The following is a 5,178-nucleotide window of genomic DNA, read 5'->3' on the forward strand; positions in this document are numbered from 1 at the left end:
TAAGACAGAAGTCTTGGGTGAGCGTTGGGAGTGTGCTCCAACGTGGCTCTTCTCAGTGCAGCTGGCTGCTCTGGAATTAAATGATCCACTGTTGGATTTCTCACTCTCTTTGCTTTAAACAAAAGGAAAATCACCATTCCTTATGAAGATTAAATTGTGGCACCCAGTGTGCAGCAAATAGATAACCAACATAATCCAAGATAAGGTAATCAAAGATAAGGTAATAAAATCCAGAGATCTACTAGCTTGATATTAACTTCAGATTTTCTTTTTGTCCCGAGGAAAAAGGACAACAGGTGGGTCTGTCATTACAACCCACGTCGTGCTGGGGTAGATACGGAGGCGTGGTATCCTTGACTTTTGGGACACAGAGCTGTGGATGTAGTTTTGATGGGTGCCTAACCAGCACTTCTCTTTGTGTTGCCAAATCATTCCACTTTCCATAGCCTGGGACCTCCTGGGAGCTTAAGCATGTTTTATGTTTCGCGGAAAAGAAGATAAACCCTGAAGTTTTTCAGCTGCTTGAGGAAACGAGGCTGCTGAAGCAGAGGAACAGACTAGGCAGCCAAGTACCTTTTCGAGCTGATCTCTGTGAGCAATTTCCAGAATAAAAACTTGTATTTCTACTTGAAGAGATTCATACATCATCTTTTCCAAAAGTCATTTTCCAATTTTATAAGCTTGTTATACAGAGTAAGCCAAACACATAGGTATTACATACTGTGTACAAGGTCAACAAGTATTTAAGAAAGTGGTACTCAGCGAGTTCCACGTTTGTTAACTTCTGCCTGTTCAAATGAAAGCTGTAAGTATATTATGTTAAATGCTGTTTTTCTTCCCCAAAACATTAAAAAAAAAAAAAGAGACTATTTTCCATCTGAGGTGAACATCCAGATAGATATTTGGCATCTGAGGTGAACACCTATCTCTTCAGAACCTGACTGAACTAGAGCATTTTCAGTGACTACTTTTACGGCTTTTTTCTTCCAACTATATATAAAGTGCAGAAATCAGCTGCAGTCTTATTAAGGTTATGTCTTCCTAACAGGGTTAACTTGAGCTCTGTACGCTCAAGCGGACTCCTCTGGAGTTAGTATACTTTGAGTGTGAGTGACCACACCATGAAATAACATGGGAGCAGCAGAGAGTGATTGTGTTGGCAGCAGACAAATTGTGCTAACTTGAACTGCAGCCTTTCCCCAACGCAAGGTAAAAGCACCACGGCAGTTCAAATATAGATCCTTGTGAGTGCAAAGAACAGGAACTGAAAAGGGATGGGGACATTCAACCTTTAATTCAAGTTAACTTTTCAGTGGAAACTAGCTTTAGGGCATGAGTTCATGACTGTCCGCAGCCCAAACTGGTGAATGCAGAGAAAAGCAAATAGGAAGAAGTGAAAATGAAAGTGTGCTATATTGTAATTTTCGCTTGTCTGATGCATACATTGACTGATTTTTCCCTTTGGATGAATACTAGCTTGCATAAAATTCAAATAACTCAGCTGTCTACAGATGGGGGGGGGGAGTGTGGGAAGGGGAACAGAAGGAAGGAAATGGAACTGAGAAGACTGAATTAACCTTTCAATGTCTTGAATTTCAAGAAGGGAAGAATTATCTCCTGTTAAGTCTGCAACCATGCAATTAAAATGCGAACAAGCCTTAAAAGCCACATTTGCCCCATATTCCTAGATCTCTACTGTAAAGACAGATCTTCCAAAACCAAGATTCAGATCCAAAAAGTATTCAAAGGCAGGAAAAAAATCTTATGCTGTAAATGTTTATTTTAATCACAGAACTCTGGTAGAAAAACCAGTAAAAATGTCTGACATTTACGTAGAACATGTGCCTCTGATATTGAATTCACTTTAGAAAAATCCTTACATATGTGTCTAGTAATAGCAGACAGTCTTTGAAAAGATGAATGGTTTTCTCTGTCCTGGAGTTTCTGTTTCCATAAAATAGATTCTTTTACCTGTTTGCTTGAGCATTGTGAAGCTTCATTTGTTAATACAGGGCAAAGCTTTAAAAATGGACTTCGATTCTTAGGTGCCCTTTTGGACACTGCGAGTCAGAAGAACTGGGTACCTGCTGATTCAGGAGCCTCCATGGAGAGTTATGGATGTCCAACATGGCTAAGTGTCTTGTGCTGGGCATCCTGAAACAAAATGTTTGTTAGAAAATTTTGTAATGCTGGAAAAGAGGAACAAAGTAAAGACTCAGTTTGGGGACATGTCTCTGTTTCTGGATGAAATATGCAGGAAAGGAAAGCGTTTTGCAGAGCAACCAGCTGGAAAGTGTTACTGTTTGCTAATTCTTCTTTGGTGTTGAAAGGACTCACGTTTGTCAATATTTGTGCAAGATACCAATAGGATCCATTTAAGACCAAAATTGAGCACTTCCAAGTCCAGGGGAGTATATTAAATAATTTGTTTGTAGGTGGACAATTAAAACCAAAAGCAAATACTTTGCTGACACATGGATAATTTTCCCCCCAAGTAAAAACTGTTGGCATACAATATACAGGTATTACAGCAGACAGTGTCTTGCTTTGCTGTGCATCAGATTTCCATGTCCTTCCAGTAAGATAATGACCCAGTATGAAGGTAAAGAATTGCATGGCAGGCTATCAACCTTCAAAGGATTGGATGGCATTGCAAAATTGATTTAAGTTCTGGAGTACTCTAGCTCAGTTTGTACTAAGCCTTGTACAACAGTAAGCACAGTTGGGATAGGGCTATTTTTCTTTCATTTGCTTCAATTTCTGATGAGGAGTAACGCAGGGCTGTTGCTGGAACTAGGCTTAATTGGAAACTAAAGTGTTCAGAGAACATTTATTCTAAAGTCATACTAGGTCAGGACTAACATCGGGGACCCATGGAGGAAATATGGCTCCAGTTCTTCTGTGACATATACTGGTGATAATGACTTGTGCTCATGAACAGCTCTTCCTGAAAACAAGGGAATTATGCTAGTAATAATTTCAGACCTACTGAGTTACTTTGTAAGCACCTAGCAGCTGAATCTCTGCAAAACCTTCAGGCTGAGCAACGTGGCTGAGCTTGTAAGACAATACACTGAGCTACAGAAATGCCTCACCTGTCATGGTGTGGCCCTGGACATGGATTTACTGATGAGACAGGGATGCCATGGCACCCTGGCTCTTCGGTCCTAGGAGCCAGATGCTGGCCAGATGCATCTGCCAAGCTCCTGGCACTGTGCAGCAGCTGGGGAATGGGTCCTTCTTCTCGTGAGCAGCCCCACACTGCGGCCTTGTCACTGACTCCTTGCAAGGCAGTCCACTGTCATATGTCCTGACATGTGGGTGACAGTCCTACGTCACGTGGTGGGACTGCAGCCATGCACCTGCAGAACCCCTGCTCATGCTGGGGCTGCTCTGTGTGTGCCTGCGGGCTCGGAGGGGGTAAATGAGCCTGTGCGAGCTCCACGCTGTCTTGTCTAGACTGCTGAAACTGGGCTGGGTGTCTGAGCTGTGCGGCAGTCTGCATACCACGTAAGTGGGAGAACTACAAAATGCTACCATAAAATTTGAGCTGTGCCCTGAGATAGTGGAAAATGGATGGGGACAGCTACCACATTGCTCCATTGTGATTTTTAGCAGTGATCTGAGAGGCAGACGCCTTCAATAGCTGTATTTCGGGGGTGTAACCACACAGCCGCTCATTAAGTTGTTGCCTCCCTTCCCTCTATGTTAACTATCTTAGAAAAAGTGGCTAAAGCGCCAGGACTCCCAGGTTCTCCTCAACCTTTCAGAAACAGGCAGCGAGAACACAAAGTGAGCAGAAAAGGCTAAAATGGCAGCCTGGGACTGCATATGTCTGCCCCCTGCAAGGAACGTTGGAAGCGTTTGAAAGGAGGTCGGCTAAGCTGGCACAAAATGGCGTACTCGGAGCCAGTTCAGAGGAGGGAAGACACCGTCTTGGACTCAAAACCAGTGAACAGGTGCTGTGCAGCGCCTGCCTACCTGCCTGCCTCTGCTGTCTGTCTCCTCTCGCCGCGTGCGTCTTCTGCGTCAGGTTTCTTGCAGTTTTATTCCTGTCAACTGGCCAACGTATCCGCTGAAGAGCCAGCTGGAGTCCGCTCTCTCCCATGTTTCATCAACAAAATTGCCAGCTTGTTCCGATTCAGTATCTTTATTTTGTTGATGAGGCTAAATGAATCAGAAAGAACACAGCTATGTATACAAAATACAAATTTGGAAACCTCATCCTGATGCGAGGAACTTTTATTAGCTGTTCAAGTGGAGAAATCTGCTGTGGAAGCACACCAACAGCAAATGCAGACCTCCTGAGAGGTCGCTTCCCCTGACCCTAAACATTTTGTTGTTTTTTGTATGCACCTCCTAATGATACCAAATCTTCTAGCAGGAAAATATAGTTTTAGATCTGATCGAAACCAGGCTGATGTACTGTGGGCTTGTGACTCTCCCTTCTTCTTTGGATTCTAAATGTAAAACCTCTTAATGAGTCTTATAAATGTGTCTTTAGATAAAATGTAGAATCCGCGTTGGAAAACCTGAAACAAAACCCTCCCAGCTATTGGCAATACGGAAGTTTCAATTAATCCCATCCTACTTCTACCGTTTTTTTCCTTTCATATATTTTGTCAGTTTTTCACGGGAAGAAAAGCTTCTCCTGAGAGGATTTTTACCAACTAAATCCGAATTTCCTTAAATGCTTTATTAAACCCACCACCTATGGCTGCTGGCACTGCATGACAGAAAAAGCTGTTGTAGTTTCAATGTGGCATGTGGGAACCGCAGACTGCCAGGCACGGCTTTTAACAGTTCTGGCGTAAGCCCGCATCTCCTCACTAACTTGTGCTAACTTAGTTTAAGGGTGCTAAATTTTGTATTTCAAAATGCATTAGCTCTTTGTCAAAGGGCACTTCGTTACTTCTGGCGCGTTTGCACTTGGGAAACGTTTGGGGGTGATCGCTCTTGACGCTTTAATTCAGAAAATTTACAGGGAAATATTTTAATATGGTTAGGAGAAATGCAGAACTGTAGAGGAGCGGGAGCCCGCACGGTGACACCAACGGCCACGGTCACGCTCTTGGCACCCCTGAGCCCGTACGCGCCGAGGCAAGCGGACGGCTGAGTCACTGGAAGGTGAAGGACGAGAGAGAAAAGTGAATCCCTGGATCGCTGCTCGTCGCTCCC

The sequence above is a fragment of the Pygoscelis adeliae genome, unplaced genomic scaffold (assembly GCF_000699105.1).
Source record: "Pygoscelis adeliae isolate BGI_AS28 unplaced genomic scaffold, ASM69910v1 Scaffold34, whole genome shotgun sequence".
NCBI classification, from domain to species: domain Eukaryota; kingdom Metazoa; phylum Chordata; class Aves; order Sphenisciformes; family Spheniscidae; genus Pygoscelis; species Pygoscelis adeliae.